The 10,402-nt window shown below is 52.7% G+C and overlaps 1 protein-coding gene across 1 annotated transcript in view; it reads right to left on the reverse strand.

Moving 5' to 3' along the window:
- The window catches only part of LOC149433096 (beta-1,4-galactosyltransferase 3-like), a 35,220-nt gene extending 25,461 nt beyond the window's left edge, over positions 1-9,759 (reverse strand). Inside the window, exon 1 of the mRNA XM_089664663.1 lies at positions 9,624-9,759. The gene's annotated coding sequence lies outside the window, so the exon portion shown is untranslated. The remainder of the gene's footprint in view (positions 1-9,623) is intronic.
- Positions 9,760-10,402: the final 643 nt, after the last annotated feature.

Below are 10,402 nucleotides of genomic sequence, written 5' to 3' on the forward strand. Positions count from 1 at the left end.
GTGTCATCAGCATAGAAATGGTATTGGTTGACCCACGGAGGAGGTGTAGATCGAGAACAGAACCTTGGGGGACCCCGATGGAGAAAGGAGGAGGAGAGGAGGAAGAAGAATTGTAAGTGACGCTGTTAGTTCGGTGGGATAGGTAGGATGAAAACCAAAGAGGAGTGCAGTCTCAGAGGCCAAAAGGAGTGGAGTGTTTTTAGAGTAGGAAGGGGTGGTCAACCATGTCAAAGGCAGCAGAAAGGTCCAGGAGTAGAAATACAGAATAGTGTTCATTGGTTTTAGCCGTTAGTAAATCATTTGTGAGTTTAGAGAGAGCAGTTTCTGTGGAGTGTTGAGGGAAACGTCCAGACTGAAGGGGATCAAGACAGTGGAGGTGGTCACTCAGTTGGTTGTAGACCAGACGTTCAAGGATTTTGGAGAAAAAGGGAAGCAAGGAGCTATCGAGCAGATTGCTAAGATTGGTGGGTCCCAGGAAGGCTTTTTACGTATGGGGGTGACTAGAGAGTTGGAGAAGATATTGAAGAAGTGAGTTAGAGAGCATAGGATAGAGGCAGAGGGTGACCTTAGCCTTTCTGAGGGAACAGGGTCCAGGTGGTTAGATGAAAAAAAAAGGTTAGCAACCTTGTCAGCAGGGTTGAATGAGGGAAGTGTTGAGTGTACCTGTGGACATTGAGTGACAAGTGGGGGAGATGTCTGCACAGTCGAGATCACCTCGTGAATTGTGTCAATATTTTGCATGTGCTTTGAGATCTTCTGGGCAGTGAGTGAGGTAGTGGGTGGAGGACACTTGAAGGCAGAGAAGAGTTGAGGTGGACTGGATGAGGTGGTGTTAACGAGAGTGACAAAATAGGAGGCAGGAATAGCATTTCTGGAGGGCAGATTTATATTGGCTGAAATCTTTGAGACCTAGTCTTACAACCACAGATGCTCAAGAACGTGGCTACGTCTGAGACTTCCGGTGTCATCTGTTTGCCAAGGTTGTTGAGGTCGGGGCCTGATACTATGAAAGGGGGGGAAGAACGTATCCGGGGAGGAGGACAGTGAAGTGTTCTCGACGAAGTGGCTAGGCTGGGGCAGGACAGGGTGAGATTTTGTCATAGAGGTGGTCAGGAGAAGAGCAGAGAAGAGAGGGGTTGAGGTGGTGAAGGTTTCTACATCTATTTGTTGGGTGGTTGGAGGGAGAGGAGGTGGAAGACTGGGAGAAAGTGCAATTAAGGTGGTGATTAGGGATGGTCGGAGAGGTTGCACAGAATGCGAAAGGTAGGTGTCAGGGATCGCGGCTCCGGACTCCTGTGTCTCGGCGCCGTCCCCCGCGCATGCGCACTGGCGGCGAGCCGCGGCTGACAGGGAGCCGCGCATGCGCAGTAGAGAGCCACGGGCGCGCCTCAGGCGTCCAATGACAGCCGGGGGCGCGTCCGAGCCAGCCAATGACAGTGCAGGGCGCACTATTTAAAGATGCCCTGCACTGTCACCAATTGCCGCAAGGTCTTCCTGTGATCCTGAGTTCCTGCACCCGTTTTGTGACCCTGTTTTTGACCCCGACTACGCTGCCTGCCCCTGTGATTGACCCGGCTTGTCCTGACTATTCTGCCCGCTCCTGTGATTGACCCGGCTTGTCCTGACTATTCTGCCCGCTCCTGTGTTTTGACTCGGATTATCCTGACTATTCTACGGACTGATTTACCTGGCTGACCCTGCACGTGACCCGACTACTCCTTGCCCGCCGATTCGGTACCCCGCTTACCCCCACGGGACCACTATCCGTACCACCCTGCTGGGGCCGTCATCCTCTTCATATCTGGCTCTCCCGGTACCTACACACATCCCCGGAGGCCTCCTCAGCCGCTGGTGGGCCCGCTCAGAGGTCGTGACCTGGCCCGGGACTGTTTCAAGTCCATCCCCACCATCAGGGGCCCTGGTGAAGGCACAGCCCGGGCTTAGACCCCACGCTCTGGGTTGGTCTGCCAGTTGGCAGCTGGAAGGCTCCGCCTGGCGGATCATAACAGTAGGAGAACACAAAGTCAAGGGTGTGGCCATCAGAGTGAGTAGAAGAGTGTATGTATTATTATACAGGATTTACATGGAGACAATACTTGTCAATACAAGAAGGTTCGGAGGGCCCTGTTCCTTGGAGCTTACAATCCATTGCTTCAGGTCAAAAAAAAGGAGGATTAGGCGAAGTTTAGAAGTTGGGAGTATTGGAATAAACAGGGATGTTGAAGTCACCGAGAATGATTGTGGAGACTTCAGAAGAGAGAAAGTAGGGTAGCCAGTGCAGAGAAGGCATCATGGAAGGTTGATACCCGTGGAGGGGCCAGTAGATCACAGCAATGCAGAAACTGGAGAAAATAGACGAATACAAGTGAGGAAGGGGATAGAGAGGGAGGAGAGTGAAGTACCTGAAGAAGGTGCTATGCAGGAACAGCTCCCTTCTATCCACTGGGTCTGGGGGAGCGAGTCCAGAGAAGGCCACCAAGAGAGAGGGAAGCAAGAGAAGCAGAGTCTGATTCATGAAGCCAGGTTTCAGTAACAGCAGGTCGATTAAATGAGTGTGTGAGAAAGAGGCCATGGACAGGCGAGTTTGTTAGGCCCCTTTCACACGGGTGATCCATCTGTCTAATCAGTTCAGTCATGTTTTTTTTCAAAGGAAAAAAGAATGGATCAGTTTACATCCATTTTTTATCCGTTTTTACATCCTTTACCAATGCAAAAACTGACAGTATGTCCATTTACATCTGTTTTTGTCTGTTCCTGTTTTTTTTAACGGAACAAAAATAGGGCTGATGTAAACGGATCATCTAATAGCCCATAGAAATGCATTGGTGTCCGTTTTTCATCCATTAAACGGACGGCTGAAAAAAACGGACATACGGAACCGCCCGCGTGAAAGGGGCCTTACAGACAGAGTGGGCATTCAAAAGGGCGCAAGAGAAGGAGAGGCTGGTCTTGGGAAGAAGAGGAGTGGAAACCAAGTTTGTTTGCCAGAGGTTGGGGGGGGGGGGGGGGTGGGCACAGTTAAATGATGGAGGCCCAGGGTTTGGGGATATACCTCCAGAGGTTAGAAGGGTGAGGGAAATATGGGGATGGGTGTGTTGGGAACAGCTAAATGATGGAGACCCAGGCTTTGAAGATATACCTCCAGAGGTTAGGAGAAGGGTGAGGAAGATAATATGGGGAAGGGTGTTTTGGGCACAGTTAAAATGATGGAGGCCCAGGGTTTGGGGGATATGCCTCTAGAGGTTAGAAGAAGCAGAAGGATGAGGGAGATAATATGGGGACGGGTGTGTTGGGCACAGTTAGATAATGGAGGCCCAGGGTTCGGGGGTATACCTCCAGAGGTTAGGAAAAGAAGGAGGGTGAGGGAGATAATATGGGGATGGGTGTGTTGGGCACAGTTAAAATGATGGAGGCCCAGGGTTTGAGGATAGACCTCCAGGGGTTAGGAGAAGAAGGGTGAGAGAGATAATATGGGGATGGGTGTGTAGGACACAGTTAAATGATGGAGGCCCAGGGTTTGGGGGTATACCTCCAGGAGGTTAGGAGAAGCAGAACGGTAAGGGAGATAATATTGGGACGGGTGTGTTGGGCACAGTTAGATGATGGAGGCCCAGGCTTTGGAGATATACCTCCAGGAGGTTAGGAGAAGAAGGGTGAGAAAGATAATAATATGGAGATGGGTGTGTTGGGAACAACTAAATGATGGAGGCCCAGGGTTTGGGGATATACCTCCAGAGGTTAGGAGAAGGGTGAGGGAAATATGGGGATGGGTGTGTTGGGCACAGTTAAATGATGGAGGCCCAGGGTTTGGGGATATACCTCCAGAGGTTAGGAGAAGCAGAAGGGTGAGGGTGGTAATATGGGGACGGGTGTGTTGGGCACAGCTAAAATGATGGAGGCCCAGGGTTTGGGGATATACCTCCAGAGGTTAGGAGAAGCAGAAGGGTGAGGGTGGTAATATGGGGACGGGTGTGTTGGGCACAGCTAAAATGATGGAGGCCCAGGGTTTGGGGATATACCTCCAGAGGTTAGGAGAAGGGTGAGGGAAATATGGGGATGGGTGTGTTGGGCACAGTTAAATGATGGAGGCCCAGGGTTTGGGGATATACCTCCAGAGGTTAGGAGAAGCAGAAGGGTGAGGGAGATAATATGGGGATGGGTGTGTTGGGAACAGCTAAATGATGGAGGCCCAGGGTTTGGGGATATACCTCCAGAGGTTAGGAGAAGCAGAAGGATGAGGGAGATAATATGGGGACGAGTGTGTTGGGCACAGTTAGATAATGGAGGCCCAGGGTTCGGGGGTATACCTCCAGAGGTTAGGAAAAGAAGGAGGGTGAGGGAGATAATATGGGGATGGGTGTGTTGGGTGAAGTTAAATGATGGAGGCCCAGGGTTTGGGGATATACCTCCAGAGGTAAGGAAGATAATATGGGGACAGGTGTTTTGGGAACAGCAAAATGATGGAGGCCCAGGCTTTGGAGAAATACCTCCAGGAGGTTAGGAGAAGAAGGGTGAGGGAGATAATATGGGAATAAAATGTATATGGCGGGCCATGCCCCGGCGTCCTTGAGGTTTCATCAGCATGTGGGTTTAGGATTAGGAGGAGGTGTTGAGTGCAGTAATAAGGAGAGGACAGAAGTGAGGGCGATCTAGATAAGCTGTGGGGTGGAGAAGAGGGGGGGGAAGGAAAGAGTTTAAGGAGAGAGGACAACTGTGAGAAGGAGAGGTAGGGGGCGCATGTCACAGAATGGAAAGAGAGCCGAATGGGGGAAACAAGGCCACCTGCGGTCTGTTTGGTAGTAGTTTGCTGTGGATTTTTCACTTCGTGAAATCGCCGAAGTGCAGAGCTGAAGTGCACCAACTTAATTAAAGGAGCCCACTTAATTAAAGGAGCCCACCTGAGTAAAAGGAGCCCACCTAATTTAAAGGAGCCCACCTAATTTAAAGGAGCCCACCTAATTTAAAGGAGCCCACCTAATTTAAAGGAGCCCACCTAATTAAAGGAGCCCACCTAATTAAAGGAGCACACCTAATTTAAAGGAGCCCACCTAATTTAAAGGAGCCCACCTAATTTAAAGGAGCCCACCTAATTTAAAGGAGCCCACTTGAACCCCAGCTATGTGCCCCCTCAACCACATGCTTTCCCCATAAAGGGTGGTCTAGCTTTGTACGGTTATGGGTGGGGGGGGGGGGTCATCAGGAGTCAGTGAAAGGACGACTGACTTGCAGAGCAAACCTTCCACACCACAATCAGACAGCAGGAGTAGTAAAGATTAAGATCAGCCCATAATTCAGGTGTGACAATAAAAAGCAACAAACATCCCGGTGATGTGGACACGGCTACAGGTGGTGAAGAGCAGCAACCAAACATAAACAGATCGATCGTAAATCAGTCAGTTTTTGGTGAACGTGAAAAGTAGGAGCGTACCTGTTGCAGGGCTCTCCAAACTATGGCCCTCCAAGTGTTGAGGAACTGCAAGTCCCATGAGGCCTTGCAAGACTCTGACAGCCACCGGCAAGACTTCCAGAGGCATGATGGGACTTGTAGTACTTCAACAACTGGGAGGTCCATAGTTTGGAGACCCCTGTAGGACGTCAAGAGATGTCCAGTTCATCCCTCTACCCAGGGGCAGACTGACCATTCGAGAACTCCAGCAGTGCCCAAGGTCAGTAGGGGGCCCCATGAGATGCCCCTGGTACCTTTCATAGGTTTTTTTTATGTCTGAGCGAGAACAGAGGGGCCCCATGATCCGCTATGGCCCGGGGGCCCCATGAGTTGTCAGTCCACTCCTTCCATTGGTCTCCATTAGGGTCTCCTCATCTTCAGCTCTACCTCATATGAACATTTTGGACCCATGTAGGATGAATTGCACAAATGTAAGTCGTCCGAACCAATATATAAAATTGAAAGCCACGACCAATCGCTCCCTGGGCAGCAGAGCTTGCAATCTATTCTCGCCTTCCACAGTCGCCGTAATAATCTGACGCACATCTAGAAGACTGCAGACATGGCCGGCCGGGGCAACGTTCCTCAGATATCCTCACCTGAACACAGAAAACGGTTCCGGGTGGCAGGCGTTCTACAGCCCCGGGCAGCAAAGCTTGCACTCTAATGCGTCCCCTTTACAGAGGTCTGACAATGGTACAAGGACGACGCGGGGAGCACCACTTCCCCAAAAAATGGCGGCATTACCCCAAATGAAGCACCGCTGGGCTCTGAGCTGCAGAGCTTGCAATCCATCACCTCCTTCTATGGGCCCGATGAACGATCGTCGATGCAACGTTTACTACTGCGCCAATTACACCACGACGCGCTTCGGAAATCGGGAAAACCCCCTAGCGGCGGCGTTTCAGATAAATGTCGCAATTTGCGTGATGGGTTATTAAAAATATTGCGGCATGAGAAACCGATCGGCGGCACGATAGTAAAATAGCGCAGATTGCGACAAATAAAACAAAAAACGCAACGCATGTTCTTGTAGAACATCAGAAATAACGAAACCCCCCCATCGGTCGCAATTTGAGCGAAATGTCGTGAAAACGAAACCGCGGCTCGGAGTGACCGCAGCCTCCAGAGATTGAGGGGGGTTAGGAGACGCTGCGGGGGCTGGGAGCCACCAACGTATTTCAGGCCCTGGGGGAATCCCGGCTGACCTTCGTATTGGGCAGGTGCAAGAAAGGCAGTTGATGGAATTTTTCATGTGAGGTCAGAAGGGGGTTTTGAGGCTCAAAGTCGCCAACATATTTCAGGCCCTGGGGAATCCCGGCTTACCTCCGTATTAGGCAGGCATTAAAAGGGGCAGCTTCTATCATTTTGTAGATGACGGTGGAATGGGGGTTGGGAAACGGCGTGCGTCAGAAATACGAACATTTCAGAGGAATGTCGCAATTCACGCATCTTCTATCTGAAAAGGCCGCATCAATTTATGGCGCATTACTGCGACAAGCCGTAGGTGGCGCTGGACTCCTTTAAAGCCGCTGCAGCGTAACGATTGGTCGCAGTTTGCGTCTTCTTTTCGCGACAACTTCGCATTTCCATCCCCCGCTCAGGATTATGCGCCGATCGGGCCTTGCGCATACGTAGAACTTGCCGCAAGTCATGGAGAACTCTTTATAAAACGGTCGTTATTTGTTGCATTTTGCAAACTTTTTTGCAACAATGTTGCATTTATTTCCCCCTCAGAATTTCCCGAAGTTCGATTGGGCCCCCCGAATATTTTGCATGCGCGGGATTGGCGGTAAGCAACGCAGGACTCTATAAATGGTTGCTGGGATGAAAAAGATGGTTTGTTGCGTTTTGCACTTTTTTGCAACAATGTTGCATTTGTTTCCCGCTCAGAATTTCCCGAAGTTCAGTCGGGCCCTTCGAATATTTTGCATGCCCGGGATTGGCTGTAAGCGACGCAGGCAGGGGCGGACTGACAACTCATGGGGCCCCCGGGCAATAGGGGATCATGGGGCCCCTGTGTCCTCACCCACACTCAAAGCACACCCAAAAAAGCCTATGAAAGGTACCAGGGGCATCTCATGGGGCCCCTTACTGACCCCGGGCCCTCGGGCAGTGCCCGAGTTTCCGAACGGTCAGTCCGCCCCTGGACGCAGGACTCTATAATGGTCGCTGGGACGCCATCGGCGAACTTTTTTTGGCGGCACTGAATTCCCCGTTCAGAATTTCTCACTCGACGCCGACTGTTGGGCCCCGTGTTTTCATCAAAGGGCCCCGCGGTTGTGCCGTTCAAAACTGTTGCAAAAAAAGTTCGCAAAATGCTACAAATAATCTTTTGCGTCCCGGCGACCGTTTGTAGAGTTCTACGTGACTTGCGGAAAGTTCTACGTATGCGCCGGGCCCGATCGGCGGGAAATCCTGAGCGGGGGATGGAAGCGCGAAGATGTCGCGAGAAAAAAAAGACGCAAACTGCGACCAATCGTTACGTAGCAGCGGCTTTGAAGGAGTCCAGCGCCCCCTACGGATTGTGTCACTTTGCGTCGCTTCAAATTTGTCACAAAAAAACAAACAAATACAAAACAATAAAAAAACGAAACAAAAAAAAAAAAAAAAACGAAACAAAAAAACAAACAAAAGAAAAAACAATAAAAAAAACAGTGCCGTCCGACAAGTGGGCCCTGACCTGCAGAGCTTGCACTCTAGTCTGTCCTGTTGCTGTACCAGTTGTAGAGGATGTGATATGCGGGGTGCAAGGACGGCCGGGGGGCATTGCTTACCCCAAATGAAGTGGTGCTTATGGCCGGCAGCCTGGCTCTGAGCTGCACAGGGATGGTGGGAACCCCTCATAATGGGCACAGCGGGAGTACAGACTCGGGAACTCAGCACAGGGATGGTGGGAACCCCTCATAATGGGCACAGCGGGAGTACAGACTCGGGAACTCAGCACAGGGATGGTGGGAACCCCTCATAACGGGCACAGCGGGCATACAGACCCAGGAACTCAGCACAGGGATGGTGGGAACCCCTCATAATGGGCACAGCGGGAGTACAGACTCGGGAACTCAGCACAGGGATGGTGGGAACCCCTCATAATGGGCACAGCGGGAGTACAGACCCGGGAACTCGGCACAGGGATGGTGGGAACCCCTCATAATGGGCACAGCGGGTGTACAGATCAGGGAACTCAGCACAGGGATGGTGGGAACCCCTCATAATGGGCACAGCGGGCGTACAGACCTGGGAACTCAGCACAGGGATGGTGGGAACCCCTCATAACGGGCACAGGGGGTACAGACCCGGGAACTCAGCACAGGGACGGTGGGAACCCCTCATAATGGGCACAGCGGGCGTACAGACCCGGGAACACGGCACAGGGACGGTGGGAACCCCTCATGATGGGCACAGCGGGTGTACAGACCCGGGAACTCAGCACAGGGACGGTGGGAACCCCTCATAATGGGCACAGCGGGCGTACAGACCCGGGAACTCAGCACAGGGACGGTGGGAACCCCTCATAATGGGCACAGCGGGCGTACAGACCCGGGAACACGGCACAGGGACGGTGGGAACCCCTCATGATGGGCACAGCGGGCGTACAGACCCGGGAACTCAGCACAGGGACGGTGGGAACCCCTCATAATGGGCACAGCGGGCGTACAGACCCGGGAACTCGGCACAGGGATGGTGGGAACCCGTCATTTAACGGCACTGCTGCAAAGACGGGTTTTTATCTCTCCGCAGTTCAACACCAATACCAGCGCGGCGATTTTTGACCATCGGGCCCCGGCCTGCAGAGCTTGCAATCTAATCACCCAAAAAGGCTATAGGATATGGATACACACAGCACAGGCACTTCCCCCCAGCCCCCCCCCCCCCCCCCGCCTGCAGAACTTGCAATCTAATCTGTGCATGCCCAGGGTGCAGGAAGTCTCGGTGTGGGGGTGTAATGAGAAAAGCTGCCCCCTCCCCTCCCCCCACTTTTTATAAAGCAACTGCCTCCCGAGCCGCAGAGCTTGCAGTCTAATCCCTCCAGGTAGACGTAGGAATAGCAGTTTGGAGGATTTTTTGCAGAGGAGGGTGGCGGGGGGGGGGGGGGGGGTCAGTGTATCCTGCGGGGGGGGCTAGGAGGTCACAGAGTCAGCAACATGTTTCAGGCCCCGGGGGAATCCCGGCTTACCTGGGTATTATGGAGGAATAGGTGCCGGATGATCCCTGCTGAAGGCTGCTGAGATCAAGTGGCCTGTGTCATGGCTCCCCTCCCTTCCTCTGTGATGGCTGCAGCTCATCCCACCTTCCTCCTCCATGTTGCTCCTCCTCCCCTCCCCCTCCCACCTGCTCTCTGTTGTCAGCAAAGCAAACACTCCGCATGCAGAATATTGCCTCTTCTATTTATATCTCCCAAATATCGCCTGCGCCCCCCCAACCCCCCCCCCCCCCCCCCCGAGACTCCGGAATAATAGAAGGCCTTCACAGGGCCGCAGGGGAACAATTCCATCCGCAAAGTCACAGAAATCTACAAACATTGGCTGCTTAAAGGATCAGTCCACCTAAAAGGATACGTCTGTACGCCCGCTGTGCCCATTATGAGGGGTTCCCACCATCCCTGTGCCGAGGTCCCGGGTCTGTACACCCGCTGTGCCCATTATGAGGGGTTCCCACCATCCCTGTGCCCATTATGAGGGGTTCCCACCATCCCTGTGCTGAGTTCCCGGGTCTGTACACCCGCTGTGCCCATTATGAGGGGTTCCCACCATCCCTGTGCTGAGTTCCCGGGTCTGTACACCCACTGTGCCCATTATGAGGGGTTCTTACCATCCCTGCGCCCATTATGAGGGGTTCCCACCATCCCTGCGCCCATTATGAGGGGTTCCCACCGTCCCTGTGCCGAGTTCCCGGGTCTGTACGCCCGCTGTGCCCGTTATGAGGGGTTCCCACCATCCCTGCGCCCATTATGAG

The sequence above is a fragment of the Staurois parvus genome, unplaced genomic scaffold (genome assembly GCF_062004578.1).
Source record: "Staurois parvus isolate SC_StPar_1 unplaced genomic scaffold, SC_StPar_1.0 ptg001979l, whole genome shotgun sequence".
NCBI lineage: Eukaryota > Metazoa > Chordata > Amphibia > Anura > Ranidae > Staurois > Staurois parvus.